We start from the raw sequence: 21,178 nt of genomic DNA, 5'->3' as shown, positions 1-21,178 counted from the left end.
TACTGCCTGAAACTATTCCAAATAATCCAAAAAGAGGGAATCCTTCCCAAATCATTTTATGAGACCAACATCATCCTGATACCAAAGCCCAGCAGAGACTCAACAAGAAAAGAAAACTTCAGGCCAATATCCATGATGAACATAGATGCAAAAATCTTCAATAAAATAAATACTGGCAAGCCGATTGCAACAGCACATCAAAAAGCTTATCCACCAAGATCAAGTAGGATTCATCCTTGGGATGCACAGCTGGTTCAACATACGCAAGTCTAAAAATGTAATTCACCACATAAACAGAACCAAAAGCAAAAGCCACATGATTATTTCAACTGATGCAGAGAAGGCCTTTGACAAAATTCAACAGTGCTTTATGCTAAAAACCCTCAATAAACTCGGTATTCATGGAACATATCTCAAAATAATAAAAGCTATTTATGACAAACCAACAGCCAATATCATACTGAATGGGCAAAAATTGGAAGCCCTCCCTTTGAAATCTGGCACTAGACATCACTCCTATTCAATATAGTACTGGAAGTTCTAGCCAGAGCAATCAGGCAAGAAAAAGAAATAAAGGGTATTCAAATTGGAAAGGAGGGAGCCAAATTATCTCTATTTGCAGACGACATGATAGTATATCTTGAAGACCCCATTGTCTCAGCCCAAAATCTCCTGAAACTGATAAGCAACTTCAGTAAAGTCTCAGGATACAAAATCAATGTGCAAAAATAACAAGCATTCCTATATACCAATAACAGACTGAAAGAGAGCCAAATCAAGCACAAACTGCCATTCACAATTGCTACAAAGAGAATAAAATACCTAGGAATACAATTAGCAAGGAACATAAAGAACCTCTTCAAGGAAAACTACAAACCACTGCTCAATGAAATAAGAGAGGACACAAACAGATGGAGAAACATTCCATGTTCATGGTTAGGAAGAATCAATATCGTGAAAATGGCCATACTGCTCAAAGTAATTTACAGATTCAATGCTATCCCCTTCAAACTGCCAATGACCTTCACAGAACTGGAAAAAAACACCTTAAACTTCATATGGAACCAAAAGAGAGCCCATATAGCCAAGTCACACTACCAGACTTCAAACTATACTACAAGGCTACAGTAATCAAAACAGCATGGTACTGGTACCAAAACAGAGATATAGACCAATGGAACAAAACAGAGGCATCGGAGGCAACACAACATATCTACAACCATACAATATTTGATAAACCTGACAAAAACAAGCAATGGGGAAAGGATTCCCTGTTTAATAAATGGTGTTGGGAAAACTGGCTAACCATGTGCAGAAAGCAGAAACTGGACCCCTTCCTGACACCTTACACTAAAATTAACTCCAGATGGATTAAAGACTTAAACATAAGACCTGGCACCATAAAAACCCTAGAAGAAAATCTAGGCAAAACCATTCAGGACATAGGAGTAGGCAAGGACTTCATGACCAAAACACCAAAAGCATTGGCAACAAAAGCCAAAATAGACAAATGGGACCTAATCAAAGTCCACAGCTTCTGCACAGCAAAAGAAACAGTCACTAGAGTGAATCGGCAACCAACAGAATGGGAAAAATTTTTTGCAGTCTACCCATCTGACAAAGGACTGATATCCAGAATCTACAAAGAAGTAAAACAGTTTTATAAGAAAAAAGCAAACAAGCCCATTCAAAAGTGGGCAAAGGATATAAACAGACACTTTACAAAAGAAGACATACATGAGGCCAACAAACATATGAAAAAATGCTCATAATTACTGGTCATTAGAGAGATGCAAATCAAAACTACATTGAGATACCATCTCATGCCAGTTAGAATGGTGATCATTAAAAAATCTGGAGACAACAGAGGCTGGAGAGGATGTGGAGAAACAGGAACACTTTTACACTCCTGGTGGGAGTGTAAATTTGTTTAACCATTGTGGAAGACACTGTGGTGATTTCTCAAGGACCTAGAAATAGAAATTCCATTTGACCCATCAATCCCATTACTGGGAATATATCCAAAGGACTATAAGTCATTCTACTATAAGGACGCATGAACACGAATGTTCATTGCAGCACTGTTTACAATAGCAAAGACCTGGAAACAACCCCAATGCCCATCAATGATAGACTGGACAGGGAAAATGTGGCATATATACACCATGAAATATTATGCAGCAATCAAAATGATGAGTTCATGTCCTTTGTAGGGACATGGATGAACCTGGAGACCATCATTCTCAGCAAACTGACACAAGAACAGAAAATGAAATTCCGCATGCTCTCACTCATAGCGGGTGTTGAACAATGAGAACACATGGACACAGGTAGGGGAGCACTACACACTGGGGTCTGTTGGGGGGAATGGGGTGTGATGGTGGGGTGTGGGGAGTTGGGGAGAGATAGCAGGGGGAGAAATGCCAGATATAGGTGAAGGGGAGGAAGGCAGCAAATCACAGTGCCACATGTGTACCTATGCAACTATCTTGCATGTTCTTCACACATACCCCAAAACCTAAAATGCAATTGTAAAAAATGAAGAAAAAAAGTAATCTCATTTATAATAGCTACAAATAAAATAAAATACCTAGGAAGTCACTTAACCAAAGAAGTAAACGATCTCTAAAACAAAAACCATAAAACATTGATGCAAGAAATTTAAAAAGACACCAAAAAAATGGAAAGATATTCCATCTTTATGAATTGAAAGACTCAATAGTGTTAAAATAGCCATACTACCCAAAGCAATGTATAGATTTAATACAATCTCTGTCACAATACCAATGACATTCTTCACAGAAATAGAAAAAAAATTCCTAAACTTTATACAGAACCACAAAAGACCAGAATAGCCAAAGCTATTCCGAGCAAAAGCAAAACTGGGAGAATAACATTACCTTACTTCAAATTATACTATGGAGCTGTAGTAACCAAAACTTGCTGTTTGCTGTACAATACAGACACATAAATTAGTGGAACAGAATAGAGAACCAAGGTATAAAACCCATACATCCACAGTGAACTCATTTTTTACAAAGGTGCCAAGAATGTACATTGGGGAAAGAAATAGTCTCTTCAATAAATACTGCAGAGAACACTGGATTTGCAGCAGAGTAAAATGAGACCTCTATTTCTTGCTTAAGCACAATGGAAAAAGAGACTTAAATCTTAGACCTCAAACTATGAGACTGCTAAAAGAGAACACTTGGGGAACTCTCCAGGATTATGGTTTAGGCAAAGACTTCTTGAGTAATACCCCACACGCACAGGCAACCAAAGCAAAAATGGACAAATAGCATCACATCAAGTTAAAAAGCTTCTTCACACCAAAGGAAACAATCAACAGAGTGAAGAGAAAACCCACAGAATCAAAGAAAATGTTTTCAAACTTCCTATCTGACACATGATTAATAACCAGAATATATAAGGAACTCAAACAATTCTATAGAAAAATATCTAATAATCCAATTTTTTAAATGGGCAAAAAGTCTGAATAGACATTTCTCTAAAGAAGACATACAATGGCAAACAGATACATGAAAAGTTGCTTAACATCATTGATCATCAGAGAAATACAAATCAAAACTACAATGTGATATCATCTCACCACAGAATAAATGGCTTATATCCAAAAGCCAGGAAGTAACAAATGCTGGTGAGTATGTGGAAAAAAGAGAACCCTGGTACAATGTTGGTGGACATGTAAATCAGTACAACCACTATGGAGAAGAGTTTGGAGATTCCTCAAAAAAAAAACCTAAAAACAGAGCTACCATATAATTCAGCAATCTCACTCCTATGTATATACCCTATAGAAAGGAAATCAGTGTAACAAACATCTGGACTCCCATGTTTATTGCAGCACGATTCACAATAGCCAAGATTTGGAAGCAACATAAGTGTCCATCAACCAATGAATGGATAAAGAAAGTGTGATACATTTATACAACAGAGTACTGCTCAGATAGAAAATAATGAGATCCTGTCATTTGCAACAACATGGCTAGAACTGGAGGTCATTAGATGATTTTAAAGACAAAATCAACAAACCCTTAGCTAGACTAAGAAAAAAAATAGAGAAGACTCAAATAAATAAAACCAAAACTGAAAATGAAATATAACAATGGGTGCTTCAGAAATTTAAAAGACCCATAAGAAATTATTATCAATACATTACAAATAACTACATAACTTAAAGAAATGAATAAATTTTGAGACACATATACTGTACCAAAACTGAATCAAAAGGAAATAGACATCAACAAAATACTAGCAAACCAACAGTACAATCAAAAGCTAATTCACCATTATTAAGTAGGCTACATTCCCAAGATGTAGGGTTGGTTCAACACATGCAAATCAACAAATGTGATTCACCACATAAACAGGATTAAAAATAAAAACCATGTGATCATCTTAATAGAGGCAGAAAAAGCTTTCAATAAAATTCAAGATTCCTTCATAATAATAAAAAAAAAACTCAAGAAACTAGGCATTGAAAGAACATAACTCGAAATAATTAGTGCCATCTATGAAAAACTGACAGTCAACATCTCACTGAATGGGCAAAATTTGGAAGCATTCCCCTTGAGAACTGGAACAAGACAACGATGCTCACTCTTACTACCTCTGTTCAACACAGTATTGTAAGTGCTAGTCAGAACAATCAGACAAGGGTAAAAAAGGCATTCAAATAGAAAATAAGTCAAACTATCTCACTTCACTGATTATATGATTTTATGTTTAGAAACCTGTAAAAACTCTATTAAAAGGCTAATAGAACTGATAAATAATTTTTGCAAGTGTTCAGGATACAAAATAAGTAGCACTTCTATACACAAAAGAATTCAAGCTAAGAGGCAAATCAAAAATATAGTCCCACATACAATCGCCACAAAAAGTAAAATACCTAGGAAGACATCTGACCAAGAAGGTAAAGGATCTTTATAAGGAGAACTACGAAACACTGCTAAAAGAAATCATAGATGGCACAAACAAATGGAAAAACATTCCATGCATGTGGACCAGAAGAATCAAGAATCAATATTGTTAAAATGGTCATATTGCCCAAAGCCATCTACAGATTCAATGGTATTGCTATGAAGCTACCAATATCATTTCTCACAGAATTGGGAGCAAAAATTATAAAATTCATATTGACCCAAAAGAGAGACTGAATAGCCAAAGCAATCCTAAGCAAAAAGAAAAAAGCAAAAGGCACCACATTACCCAACTTCCATTATCCATGTGGGCCCTAAATCCAATAACAAGTATCCTTATAAGACAGAAGAGGAGGAGATTGTTGGGGACAGTGGTGGATAGCGTGTGGACACTCACGTCATGAACTTTTGCTCCAAGACCTACCACAGGAACCTACCATGAAAGTCGAGACAATCCAGAGACCCTCTGAAGGAAGCACATTTCTGCTGCAGGCCCCAGGTGACAACCAAAAAACCGTGAGTGCCCAAGGTGTGAAAGCATGAAAATGGGATTGTCCACTGCTAAACACACACACTTTCTAGGGAACCTAAAGTTCCAGATTACAGAAGGACTAGACCTTACTTGAAACTGAGTCAAATTTAGAGAGCCGAGTGAAATACAGGGTTAGAAGAAGCAGGAAGAGGAACCCCATGAGCCTTCTCAGTCCATAAGAAAGCTAGGATTTTGTCTCACAAGGGTCCTTGGGGAGGGCTGTCAGAAGAACTGGGAAAAGACCGCAGGAAGAAGGAAACTTTCACCTGAACTCTGTAACAATTTTGACTGAATGCAAAGTTTCCTGGACAGAACCCAGGAGAGGAGGTGAATTGGGAGTGCAGACACAGCACAGTAGCTGCAGCAGGTGGGGAGGCACAAAGCCTAAAAGCCCTGCTTGCTTTCTCAGCTGGGAGGCAGGTGGAGCAAGTTCTGAGGCTGCATACCCATTGCCTCAAAATAAACTCAGTGCTGTTGGTGGGCCCGCTGGGAGGGAGATGGCCTTTTGAGCTGTGTGGGAGCTCCGTAAGACCCGTAACTGCTGGCTTTCACCCACTTCCCTAATGACCTGCATGACACAGAAGAGGCAGCCAAAATCCCCCTGGAAACATAACTCCATTGGTCTGAGAACCAAATCCCCATCCCCCATGCCAGCCAGCAGCAAGTCCCACCCAGGGAGAGTCTGGGCTCAGACATGCCTAACCCAGCCCCCACCTGATGGTCTTTCTCTACCCACCCTGCTAGCTAAACACAAAGAACATAAGGTCTTGGAATCTCTAGGGCCCCACATACCATCTGATCATCCCTATACTACTGCAGTGGATGCTCACTTGAAAAATGGTTCACATCACAGGACTTAATGCAGACACTTCCCAGTAACAGTCAGGAGCCCAGGAGCTCCACTGAATGGCTAGATCCAGAAGAGAAATAATAATTACCACAGTCAGGTCTCAGAAAGCCACATCCCCAGTGGAAGGAGAGCACCACATCAAGGGAGCACCCTATGGGACAAAAGAATCTGAACAGCAGCCCTTGAGCCCCAGATCTCCCCTCTGACATAGCCTACCCAAATGAGGAGGAACCAGAAAAACAGTTATGGCAATATGACAAAACAAAGTTCTTTAACACATGCAAAAGATCACACTAGCCTACCAGCAATGGATCCAAACCAAGAAGTAATTTCTGAGTTTCCAGAAAAAAAATTCAGAAGGTTGATTATTAAGCTAATCAAGGAGGCGCCAGAGAAAGGGGAAATCCAACTTAATTAAATTTTTAAAAAAGATAAAAGATATTAGAAAAATCTTCAGTGAAATAAAAACAATCCAAACTTCTGGAAATGAAGGACATGAATAAATGCAAATCCACTGGAAAGTCTCAGCAATAAAATTGAACAAGTAGAGGAACTTCAGAGCTCAAAGACTAGTCTTTCAAATTGACCCAACCCAACAAAGACAAGGACAAAATAATTTTTAAAAATAAAAAAAAATCTTCCAAGAATTTTAGATTATGTTAAACAACAAAACCCAAGAATAATGGGTATTCCTGAGGTAAAAGAGAAAAAGAGAAATCTAAAAGATTGGAAAACATATTTGAGGAAATAATTGAGGAAAAATTCCCTGGCCTTGCTAGAGATCTAGACATCCAAAGACAGGAAGTTCGAATCACACCCTAAAAAACTTATTGCAAAAAGAGTATCACTTGGGCACAGAGTAATCAGGTTTTCTAAAGTAAAGATGAAGAAAGGAATCTTAAAAGCCATGAGGCAAAAGCATCAGATAACCTGTAAAGGAAAACCTATCAAATTAACAGCAGATTTCTAAGCAGAAACCCTACCAGCTAGAAGGAATTGGACCCTATCTTTAGCCTCCTTGAATAAGACAATTAGCAGCAAAGAATTTTTTATACAGTGGAAAAACAGTCTATTTCAGACAAACAAGTGCTGAGATAATTCACCACTTTGAAGCCAGCAACACAAGAACTGCTAAAAGGAGCTCTTAAATCTTCAAACAACTCCTTAAAATACACCAAAGTAGAACTTCTTTAAAGTATACATCTCACAGGACCTATAAACACAATGAAAAAAAGGGATTCAGGAAACAAAGAGCATGATGAATAAAATAGTACCTCACATCTCAATACTAACATTGAATGTAAATGGCCTAAATGCTCCACTTAAAAGATACAGAATGGCAGAATAAATAAGAATTCACCAACCAAGTATCTGTTGTCTCCAAGAGAGTCACCTAACACATAAGGACACACATAGAGTTAAAGGGGTAGAAAAAGATATCCATACAAATGGACACAAAAGTGACCAGGAGTTGCTATTTTTATATCAGACAAAACAAACTTTAAAGCAACAGCAGTTTAAAAAGACAAAAAGGGACGTTATATAATGATAAAATAACTTGTCCAACATGAAAATATCACAATTCTAAATATATATACACCTAACATTGGAACTCTCAAACTTGTAAAATAAATGCTACTAGTCCTAAGAAATGAGATAGACAGCAAAACAGTAAGAGTGGGGGACTTCAATAGTAACAGCACTAAACAGGTCAAGACAGAAAGTCAACAAAGAAACAATAAATTTAAATTTTGCCCTGCAATGAATGGACTTAACATATATTTACAGAACATTTTACTCAACAATTGCAGAATATACATTCTATTCATCAACACATGAAACATTCTCCTAGAAAGAGCATATGATAGGCCACAAAACAAGTCTCAATAAATTTAAGAAAATTAAAATAATATTAAGTAATCTCTCAAACAATGGTGGAATAAAATTAGAAATAAACTCCAAAAGGAACCCACAAAACAATGCAAATACAAGGAAATTAAATAACCTGCTCCTGGGTGATCATTGGGTCAACAAAGAAATCAAAATGGAAATTTAAAAATTCTTTGAACTAAATGATAATTGTGACACAACCTATCAAAACCTCTGGAATACAGAAAAGGCATTGTTAAGAGGAAAGTTCATAGCCTTACATGCCTACATCAAAAAGTCTGAAAGAGCGCAAATAGATAACCTAAGGTCACACCCCAAAGAACTGGAGAAACAAGAACAAACCAAAATCAAACACAGCAAAAGAAAAGAAATAACAAAGATCAGAGCAGAACTTAATGAAATTGAAACAAAAAAAAATGCAAAAGACAAATAAAACAAAAAAGAAAATTCTTTGAAAATATAAATAAAATTGATAGACCATTAGTGATATTAAATAAGAAAAGAAGAGAGAAGATCCAAATAAGCTCAATTAGAAACAAAAAGGGAGATATTACAAATGATACAACAGAAATACAAACGATCATTCAAGGATACTTTAAACATCTTCACACAGATAAACTAGAGACGTAGAGGAGACTGATAAATTTCTGGAAATTTATTAGCCCTCCTAGATGAAAGAAGAAAGAAATAGAAACTCTGAAGAGACCAATAACAAGCAGTGAGATTGAAATGGCAATTAAAAAAAAAAACTGTCAAGAAAAAAAAAGTCCGGAACCAGATGGATTCACAGCTGAATTATGTAAGACATTCAAAAAAAAAAAAAATGGCAACAATCCTATTGACACTATTCCACAAGATAGAAAAAAAGCAAATCCTCCCTAAATCATTCTATTAAGCCAGTATCATCCTAATACAAAATCCAGGAAAGAACATAACAAAAAAAAGATAACTAAAGAACAATAATCCTAATGAATATAGAGACAAAAATCCTTAACATAATATTAACTAATTGAATCCAACAGCATTTCAAAAAGATAATCCACCATGATCAAGTGGGTCTCATACCAGGATGCAAGGATGGTTTAACATACACAAGTCAAGAAATGCAATACAGCAGATAAATTGAATTTTTTTAATCAAACAATCATCTCAAATAGACACAGAAAGAGCATTTGACAAAATCCAGCATTACTTTATGATTAAAACCCTCAGCAAAATCAGCATCTAATGAACAGATGTAATAAAAGCCATCTATAACAAACCCACAGCTAACATAATACTAAATGGGGAAAAGTCTAAAGCATTCCTCCTGAGAACTGAAACAAGACATGGACGCCCACTGTCACAACTTCTATTTAACTTAGCACTGGAAGTCTTAGAGCAATTAGACAAGAGAAAGAAATAAAGGGCATCCAAATCGATAAAGAGGAAGTCGAATTGTTACTGTTTGCTTATCGTATGATTGTATACCTAGAAAACCCTAAATATTCATCCAAAAAGCTCCTAGAACTGATATATGAATTCAGCAAACTTTCAAGAAACAAAATTAATATATATTAATCTGTAGCTCTGCTATATACCAACAGTGACCAAGCTGAGAATCAAATCAAGAACTCAACCCCTTTTACAATTGCTGAAAAATAAAAGTACTTAGGAATATATCTTACCAAGGAGGCAAAAGTCTTCTACAAGGAAAACTAAAAAATATTGCTGAAAGAAATCATAGATGACACAAACAAATGGAAACACATCCCATGCTCATGGATGGGTACAATCAATATTGTGAAAATGACCATACTGCCAAAAGTAATCTAAAAATTCGATGCAATTTCCATCAACATACCACCATCATTCTTCACAGATCTAGAAAAAACAATCCTGAAATTCATATGGAACCAAAAAACATTCTACATGGACAAAGCAAGACGAAGCAAAATGAACAGATCTAGAGGCACCACATTACTCAACTTCAAACTATACTATAAAACCATAGTCAACAAAAAAGCATGGTACTGGTATAAAAATAGGCACATAGACCAATGGAACAGAATAGAAAACCCAGAAATAAACCCAATACTTACAGCTAACTTATCTGTAACAAACCAAGCAAAAACATAACATGGGAAAAGGACATCTTATTCAACAAATGGTGCTGAGATAACTGGCAAGCCACATGAAGTAGAATGAAACTGGATCCTTGTCTCTCACCCTATACAAAAATCAACTTAAGATTGATCAAAGACTTGAATCTAAGACCTGAAACCATAAAAATTCTAGAAGGTAGCATCAGAAAAACCCTTGTTGACAATGGCTTAGGCAAAGACTTCACAACCAAGAACCCAAAAGCAAATGCAACAAAAACAAGGATAAATAAGTGGGACTTAATTTAAAACCTTCTGCACAGTGAAAGAAACCATCAGCAGAGTAAACGGACAACTCACAGAGTGGGAGAAAATCTTCACACAAAGGACTAATATCCAGAATCTACAAGAAATAAACAAATTAGAAAGAAAAAAAAAATCCCATCAAAGAGTGGTTGAATGACAATTATAAAAATAAGATAACAATTACTAAAAGAAGATGAAAAGGACATGAATTGACAATTATAAGAAGATATACAAATGGCTGATAAACATATGAAAAACTGCTAAACATCACTAGTGATCAGGGAAATGCAAATCAAAACCACAATGTGATACCACCTTACTCCTGAAAGAATGACCATAATCAAAAAAATAATAATAATGATAGGTGTTGACATTGATGTGGTGAAAAAGGAACACATTTACAATGTTGGTGGACATGTAAACTAGTACAACCACTATGAAAAACAGTGTGGAGATTCCATAAAGAACTAAAAGTAGAACTAACTACCATTTGATCCAGCAATCCTACTACTGGGTATCTCCCCAGAGGAAAAGAAGTCCTTATATTTAAAAGATACTTGCACATAAATGTCTAGCAGCACAATTTGCAATTGCAAAAATATGGAGTCAGCCCAAATGTCCATCAATCAATGAGTGGTAAATAAATTGTAGTATATATAGATATATTGATATAGGTATATACACCATGGAATACTACTCAGCCATACACTGGAATAAAATAATGACATTCATAGCAATCTGAATGGAATTAGAGACCATTATTCTAAGTAAAGTAACTCAGGAAGAGAAAATCAGGCATCGTATATTTTTACTCATAAGTGATTGCAAGGCTATGAGGATGCAAAGTCATAAGAATAATACAATGGACTTTGGGGCTTTGGGAAAAAGGGTGGGAGGAGGTGAAGGGTAAAATACCATACACTGGGTACAGTGTACACTTCTTGGGTGATGGATGCACCAAAATCTCAGAAATCACCACTATAGAGCTTATTTATGTAACCAAACACCACCTGTTTCCCCAAAACCCATAATTTTTTAAAAAATGAATTAACAAAAAACAGAAGAGGAGAAGACATACAGAAAAGAAGGCAGTGCGTGATGGAGACATAGACTGAAGTGATGTGGCCAGAAGCCAAGGAATTCCTGCAGCCACCAATAGGAAAGGATGCTTCCCTAGAGCCTTCAAAGGGAGCATCGCCTTGCCAACTGACACCTTTATTTTGAACTTCTACCCTCCAAAACTTTGAAAGAATAAAGTTCTGTTGTTTAATGTCACCAAATTTGTGGTAATTCATTATGGTAGCCCTGGGAAATTAACAAGGGAACCATCCTTTTGTGCCTTAAATTAGCTGAGATGGTGCAACCAACTGTCACTGTGGCCCTCATTTTTCCTGCAAGGGCAAACGTCCTCTTTTTGAAGAGGCTGCCCTATAGTGACCTCAGGACATGGCTGTAAGTTAAGGTAAAGCTCCTCTGTGCTCAAGCCAGCAACCAACCTTCAACAGAGACGAAATGATTTGCAGGTCACATGTGAACTCTAAGTCACATTATCTCAGATGAAAAGAAAAAAATAATAGAAATATCTTTGAATGGTCTCTATTTCTTACGATGCTGACACTTCCATCTCATTATACATTAAAAACTAAGAGTAAGGTTAGCCCACATAAGAGACTCAACTCTAACTTTTCCAAGATGTAAAATGAGAAATAACTTTCTCAAATTACAGAAGCCATGATTCTACAAAAACCAGCAACTGGCCTTTAGCAATCTTTGCACAAAGTATCAATCATTACCTTGCTTGGACACCTGCTGGAGGAGTCCCAAGTAGCTTATTACAACAGAGTACCCCATTCATGCCTCTCCCTTTCTACTGTGTCAGGGAGAGAAGACTTTATTAGAGAGTGAAAGAGACAGAAATTGGCTGTGTGGGGGAAGAGAGGGAAAGAGAAAGAGAGAGAGAGAGTGTGTGTGTGCATGTGTGTAAGTCATCGAATAACTTGTATGGGAGCTAAACGCCATATATGTATAGATCACATAGACAATTTATAATTTCCTCAACAACCTTCCATAAAGTATCATTATATTTGCTTTTTGGAATAGAAAACTGAGCCTTCATAATAATGTGGCAAATATCACAGAGTACACAGGGGACAACATCACTATTTGAGCGCATGCTACATAACCACAAATTCTGTATTCTTTCCACTGTTCCACACTCTACCAATGTGAATAATACTTTAAAAGTTTTAGAAAAATAAAATAAATAAATGAAGCAGGTATATTCAGTGACACTTTAAAATTCAGTACAGTTGTTCTAAATTTGAGTCTGTCATTTATTTATAATTTCACAATGAATTCCTTAAATGTGTTAATCAAGGCATAGGTACTATGAACCAATTTTCCAAAAATATATGTTCTTACTTTCACTGTGTTTGTAACACAATTTATTCATGTTAAAAGGAGGCATGTTTTGTTCTCTACTAAAAGAGATCACATATATATGGTATAGATACTCCTCTCAACATAGCTACAAAAGGCAATTAAGCTGTGCCTAATAATTTTACAGTTTCGTTTGCAGCCTCAAAAAGAACAAGGTTATATATGTTAGCCTTTTTCATTGCATCTTTCTGAGATCAGAAAGGAATAATTTTTCACTGATTAAGACACAGCAAATCTACCACATACTAATTTATTGAGCTATAAAATCACTGCAGTCACTTTTCTGCTATCATTCATTCATGCACAAAAAGAAAAGTATACATGCCACTTAGGAAAGAAAAAGATTTGATACTAAGAAATATTTGTGTTTATTTTGGAGTAAGAGCTACTAAAAACCCACCCATATAATAACAACACTAAACACACACACAAACATGCAAACACATATCACACCCTTATTATCAGTAATATCTTCCTTTCATTCAATAAAGATTCTGTAAAAGAAAGCAATTATTAAACAATATGAATATATAATACATCAGAAACTAAGAAAAAATCTATACATTGTGCTTGGAGTAAAGCCAAGCATAAAAGAAACACATTATATATTTGACTCTGCAGCAAGTGTATACTAGGCTAGAATGAGTAAGAATAGCTATGTAAAATGTATTACTCACTTTATAGTGTATGCAACTGAAAAATCACCATTACTTAGTAAATACACATTTACTAAAAATACAATGAACACTAAGACTATCAGGGAAAAAATAAGAAATACTGGCTAGGCATAGTGACTCATACCTGTAATCCCAGAATTTGGGAGGCTGAGGCAGATAGATTGCCTGATATCAGGAGTTCAAGACCAGCCTAGCCAACATGGTGAAACCCCATATCTACTAAAAATACAAAACTTAGCTGGGTGTGGTGGTGGGTGCCTATAGTCTCAGCTACTGGGGAGGCTGAGGCATGAGAATTGCTTGAACCCAGAAAGTGGAGGTTGCAGTGAGCCGAGATTGCACCACTGCACTCCAACCTGGGCTGCAGAGCGAAACTCCATCTCAAAAAAAAAAAAATACTATATTCTGTTAATAGACTTCAAAGTTAAAAGGGAAAATAAACTCAGAGAACTAAAATAGATTAATGTAACCGCATATACAGACATATGTGAAGCCTCACATAAAGATAAATTCATTCTTTAGACTTTATAGTAACTGAACCCAGGGCTAGGTGCGGGGAAAACAGAGGCAAATGAAAGAGATAAGATGTCTATCTGCATACTTACTGGACCTTTATGTATACATCTCTAAGAGCATGTATGAACACTGAAAAAGGCCAAGATGAACAACCATGAAGGGTGATGAGAGAGGTGCCAAGAATTTAGTGGTAAGCCAGTAGAGTCCAGTGTACAGTGATACCTATTAAGCTAATAATATCAAGAATTCCTATATTTGTACGCAACTTTACTAAGGCATACAATATGTCATACAAGGCTTTCTACTAATTACCATGGACCTTTGTTTATATAACACTACACTACTGCCATTCAAATTTGTTTTAGCCATAAGCTGGCAGGGGAGAGGCAAACAGTGCCTACTTTAGCTAATCAGCTAATTCTGATTTTCCTGATGACATCCTTAGAAACACAGAACCATGCCTCATAGTTCCATGTAGGATGTAGATTGTCTAATTGCTCAAGGGCACTGTGAATAACACAAAGTCTGCATTTCTCAGCCCTCCTCACAGTTAGAGGGAACCATATGATTGAGTTATGACCAACAAAATGTAGATGGAAGTAATGTATGCCACTTCTAATTCTGCCTCCTAAAGCCTGCTGCACAAGACACCACTCTCTCTTTTTATGTCCACTGCCTGTAGGATACCAGGGTGAGATGGTACCTAAATGTTGAAGATGATAGCATTAAAGCAGGAGAGGCTTCTGGATCCACTATTGACCAGATGGTACACTTTCTGTACTATTTTTCATCATGGACCAGGATCAAAGAGTTTCCTCATTAGTCCTTGGTCCCTTCAGATTAGATTACCAACCAAATTCCTAAAAGCTTAATAACCAGTATCATGTCATTCTTGTCTATAAAGAACTAAAATACAGAAAAATTGACAGTAGAAAAAAGACATAACAGATTTTTCAAAGAAAAAGTAACTTGAAAGCTGGCACCCTTTCTTGAAGCAAAATTGTTCTTTTCCAAGGACATACTGTTGCTTATGCTATTCTCCACCACCCCTACCACTATCACACAACTATCAACCCACTCCTACTGCCTGCGCCAGCTACCGATGTGTCTTACATTGTTCTTATCAACTAATGTCCTTTCAGACCCAATCCTGAAATCCCCTAATCAGGAAGTCTTCCTTAAGTCACCTTCCCATTCTTACTTCATTTCTTCCCTTTACATCACCTCTGCATCCCTGGCATCTAAACTTATTCAATTCAAGTGAAACAATACCCAATTAGTCCCTTAAAGGCAGGTATCTTTAACACAGAGCCTAAAACTGTGCCCAAAGTAGCTATTCATAACTGTTTATTGAACCAATTCTTAGTAACTGACATTATAATATGATCAAGTTGTTTAAAACTTTCATTTTTATCTTTCCAACAAGATTTCAAGCTGCTTGAAGACAAGGTTTATTATTCACCTTTTCCCTATAAGCCTACTTCTATATCTTATATCAAGTAGATATTCAAATAAGCATATTAAACAACCACCTGGAATTCATTCTTTGTATTTTTCCAAATGCTCAGGGAGAAATTAGAAAGCTAACATTCATTTAGGGACAAAAGGAAAATGTAGGCATTCTAGTTATTAATACATGTTTTCCCTGTAATTGCGAGGTATATTCCTGTGCCATGGGTGAAAATAAAATATTAAAAATATTCAGGAACGTGTACTGAAGGAATACTCTAAAAAATGCCCCACTATTTCATATAGAAAATTAAAATAAACAAAGAACATTCTTTCCACATTAAAGTAGTATATAATAAACCCCTATAAGAAGTTTATAACTTTGTTCATAGATTTTTATTTCCCATTACTTCTAACACTGCTCATTTCTCTTTATATTACTCCATACTTTGCCTACCACGTAAGCATTGTCATTCATTGGCAAGAGTATCCCTATTATGAGAAAAAAGAATTTCGAACTACTTTAGTGGTACACTTCTTAAGGTCATCTAAATTTCTTCGACTAATTTTTTGATACTCTATCTTCTGATTTTAATTTCCATATAAATGAATATACATATACATATACACAGACATACACACAAAAAAAATGTATGAATTTCCCATAAAAAGAGGTTATTCATGAATTGGTGAATATTTCAGCAGACATGACAATCAATTTCTCATTTACCTTATGAATTGGCATTCATTACCTTTATGAATAGGATATTCGTCAATAACTGAAGTATGTTAAACATGTGCTTTCACACAAACACACTGAACCAGTGGCTGCATGCTAACAATGTAGATTATGGTCGACTGGACAAGATAGGCAAATCCATCCAATAAGGAAACTCATGTTGGCCATCTAAGGTGCCTCTCAGGAGATGTCCACTCTATTATACGCTTTAAAACTCTTAAGCACCTGATAAGCTACTGTTGTGTATTTTTGCCTACTTATTTCAGATCTTATCTGCTAAAGAAGTAGTTGCCCTAGATAACATTTAAGATTCCTCCCTATCTCAAGGATCCATGTCTCTAGGCTATAGGAGACTCCAACAGAGACTATATTGTATTCCTTTTTGCTATCCCTGTACTCTCCAACATAGTCCTAGATAAAATAATTAATATGAACTAGTTGAATTGTTTATTAATTTACCTCAGACTCTAAAGTTATTATTTCTCCTTTATCCTAATTAACTATGAGGAAGGTATGGAGACTAGAAGTGATGGGAAAGGGAAAGTGTGCACAACAGAGTAAATACTATGTGGTCAGGCACTCATATACTTAATCCTAACAATTTTGGAGATGGGTACTATTTTATTTCCATTTTACCAGTGAAGAATTTATAACTCAGGACAATTATTTCAGAATCCAAATGGAAGAAATATAAACATTGAAAGGATTTGAATTCAGGGTTGCCTACTTAACCCTACTGGCAATCCTCTGCCAGTCCCTGTACAGTTTACCACCAGCACCTTGCAGAATTCCAGCACAAAATCAAGTCAGTAAGTAATTTACAAAATAAATAGTTCTAAGGTTATTCTTTGAGCCAACAGGAACTCTAACAAGCTGGTAATCATGTAGAACTTTACAGTGTCTTTTACTTCTCATGGAAATCTTAGTCATGAGGGAATGAAAGAAATTCCATTTAGAAGGGAAGAATGTTGTAATCAGAATAGATATTTTTAGGGTTCAAGATCTAAATGATAGAATAGCTCTGGCAGTGACATCTTTAGTATATAACTGAGTAAAAGAGCTGCTGAAGCACACTGGAGATAACTATTATTTGCTGTGGATGTGACATGTATTTAATCATTACTACAGATAAATGAAACATACTATTATTCTCATTCTACAAACAAATAAAATAAGACAAGGAGAGGTTAAGAAATTTGTCCAAGGTCACACAGCTACAAGCCAATCTGTATTCAGATATCAGTCTTTTCAACTTCTATGTTTTACTGCCTCCAGTGAAAAAGATCATTGGAATAACAGAAACCGAAGTAGAGTGAGACTAGGAAAATAGATGTGTCATCAAGACGATAGCTTGGAAGAAGACTATTAATAACCAAGTTGCAAGATCCACAATAAACACCAATCAATATATAAGAAGCTTGTTGGAGGTTTTTTTTGGCCATTAGTAACCAATATAAACTGAATTTAAGTCAGAGTCCTCCAAGAAACGATGCCAAGCTTTCCCAGGGGCCAATGAGGTTAACTTTTTTTCTTTTGCAATTCCCAGAAGCAATTAAATGCAGTTACCTATCATCACTGAGAAATATGTTTCGAGATGTATTTTTATTTCCTTTGTTATAGTGATACCTCCTTAGCAAGAAAGTTGTCAAATCTTAATTTCACTCCCACTACCAAATAGAAAAAATTTCAATTTTTCATCCACATCAGGGAGGGACTTTATTACTTTTGTAAATTTTTAAATCTAGCTGTATTACTTTGGTTAATCTCTCCTGAGATATGATATCTAGAATCAATTAGAATACAGAGTATAAGACACACAAATCGATCTATAATTGTCATATTGAATAAATATTTATAATTACTTGAAGTCCAAAAGCCCAATCAAATTATCATTTTTACAAGGGCATATGTCTCAGTTATTCATCAAACACTGTAATCTTTAGCTGTCGTGAAGCCACACCAAGTCCTCTTCCTGTTTGTCATCATCACAATCTACTTTTTTTACATTTCTCATGTCAGTTAAACATAGCAAGCTTAGACACTTTCCTAAACAATTGGCCACATTGGGATAATATATCAATCATCATTATTTAAAACTTACTTTTAGTACTGAGAGTAGCAAGGAAATTTCCATTTTGTAAGTGAATAATTTCTCTCTATCATGCAAAAACATATTAATTTCATAATTCTAATTTTAAAATATTTTACCAATTCATCATACACATATGTAGTAATATACATGTGTATTTAAAATATTTCATGAAATAATATATATGCTGAAAATTCCATAAATAGCTGAATGAATTATAGTGTATTATAAAACCACACCCATATAAATACCTCCTAGATCAAGAGACAGAACTGATAATCAGCATTTTGCAAATTCCTTTTGAAATAATACATCTATATAATAATAACCAATGACTGCTAAACTTACTGAGAGACAAATGGATGTTACATTCTAATATAAGTAAACAACATCATCTATGAAGCATTCTTTCCTCAATCTACAACTCCTGCTCCAAATGAAATCTAAAACATATCAAATTCTAGGGGGAAAATACTCTAGCTTCCAGTTTACAGGAAATATAGGGGACAGAGGAACATATTCACCACCACCATAGAGATGTAATTAGCAAATAATAAGACTGTAGAAAACATCATATGACAAATGACCTAGTTTCTTCCAATAACAAAAACAAAATGTAAAAAAAAAATTGAAAAGGTAAAAGGAGGAAACGGGACCTTAAAGATGAAAAGAGACTGAAGTATAGAGTGACCATATACATTTTGACCAAACACAAGGTATTTTAGAAACCAAAAAATCAACCCAAATGCCCACTGATGATAGACTGGACAAGGAAAATACGGCACATATACGCCATGGAATACTATGCAGCCATAAAAATGATGAGTTTGTGTCCTTTGTAGGGACATGGATAAATCTGGAAACTATAACTCTCAGCAAACTGACACAAGAACAGAAAATCAAACACCTCATGTTCTCACTCACAGGCAGGTGATGAACAATGAAAACACATGGACACAGGAGGGAACACATCACACACTGGGGTCTGTTGTGGGGGGGCCAAGGGAGGGACAGTGTGGGGGTGGAGAGGTCAGGGAGGGATAATGTGGGGAGGTTATGTGGGTGACAGGGGGATGGAGGCAGCAAACCACATTGCCATGTGTGTACCTATGTAACAATCCTGCATGATCTGCACATGTACCCAGAACCTTAAGTACAATAAAAATAAAAATAATAATAAAAAGAAAAAGGGATTCTGGACAATCTTGAATGCACAGTCACCCCACTCAAGAGGAATAGCAGCCAAATAAGCCAAACATAAGAGGTGGTACATTTTGTGGATACTGATTTGAACAAACCAACTGTTAGAATAATTGGGAATTTCAGCAAAATTTGAACACTGGGTAACTAATAATGTTATGAAATTAATATTAAGCTTCTGAATGTGATAATGGTTTTATGGATGCATGTTTTTAATACCTTATCTTTTACAGATACAAAAAAAATATTTACCCATAAAATAGTATGGTGTGTGAAATTTGCTCCAAAATGATCCATGTTATGGTTATAAGAGTAATTAGGATAGTATAGATGAAACAAGATAGGCCAAAAATTGATCACTTTGAAATTGGTGGTAAGCATTTGGAAGTTTATCAAATTGTTTTCTTTGCTTTTATTTATGTTTGAATTTTTCTATAATTGTTCACCTTGACATTTAGTTTATAAAAGAATATCATTAGTACCTTAGACTTCTCCCATATGCCCACTCCCAATCACACCACTATTGTTCTTCTGTAACTACCATTCTAATTTTATGATTATTACATCCTGCTCTTTTTGTACTTTTACCTCGATGTACTCATTAGTAAACACAACTGAGTTTTATGTTCCATATGTTTTTATATGGAAGTATGCACTGCATATTATTTTATGTATGGTTAACCTACATTAGATAGATTATATAATGTTGTGGGATATCACTCTGGGATTATCATTTTCATGCTGTGTTAGATCTCATTGTATTACCTACACTATATATATTCTCCAGTCATTCTAGGATGATTGGTCATTTGGATCCTTTCTAGTTATCGGCTGTTACAGACAATATGGGAGACACATGTGCAAATATTTCTATGAGGCTTGTATCCTGGAATGAATTACCAGGTCAAAGAGTATGCATATCTTCAACTTTGGTCGATGATCCCAGTTTACCAAACTGGTTGTTTCAATGTGTATTTCCACTAGGTGAGTAGGAGAATTTTTATAGTTAATAATAATAACAGTATTATTCTGATTCTTAATTTTAGCCATTCTGATGAGTGTGTAGTGGCATCTCACTGTACTTCAATCTGAATTAGCCATCAAGTATCTTTCCCCATTGTTCATTGACCATTTTTATATCTCTTTGGTGAAAGGCCTCTTCACAAAACATACATTTTTTGAAAGGATTATAATTTTTTCTTAGAGACGGTTTTTAAAAAAAATTTGGATATAAGCATTTTTTCAGTTACAGTTTTTAGAAAAAAATACTTCCATTCTGTGAGCCATCTTTTCACTCTTTAATAAGAACACTGATAAGCAGAACTCTTCATTTTAATATTGTTTTGATTTGAGTCTCTCCTCTCCAAAAATAGACCAAGACAAACACTCGTGTACTGGTAGTCTAAGTGGGAAACGATCCTATAAAACAGAGGTGAGGGAATAGCAATACTTCAGGCAGAAATAAAA

General features: G+C 35.6%; 1 protein-coding gene across 23 annotated transcripts in view; it reads right to left on the bottom strand.

Moving 5' to 3' along the window:
* LOC144582184 (uncharacterized) overlaps positions 1 to 21,178 on the bottom strand; it is a 1,185,294-nt gene that overhangs the window by 796,872 nt on the left and 367,244 nt on the right. For 17 of the 23 annotated variants that reach the window (XR_013534406.1, XR_013534408.1, XR_013534407.1 and 14 more), the window contains one exon: positions 13,495 to 13,535. The exons of the other annotated variants lie outside the window; for them this stretch is intronic. The gene's annotated coding sequence lies outside the window, so the exon portion shown is untranslated. The remainder of the gene's footprint in view (positions 1 to 13,494; positions 13,536 to 21,178) is intronic. 23 annotated transcript variants of the gene reach the window in all.

Source organism: Callithrix jacchus, chromosome 4 (assembly GCF_049354715.1).
Source record: "Callithrix jacchus isolate 240 chromosome 4, calJac240_pri, whole genome shotgun sequence".
Classification (NCBI taxonomy): domain Eukaryota; kingdom Metazoa; phylum Chordata; class Mammalia; order Primates; family Cebidae; genus Callithrix; species Callithrix jacchus.
The sequence above is the reverse complement of the archived record's forward strand: the minus strand, read 5'-3'. Positions and strand labels throughout refer to the sequence as shown.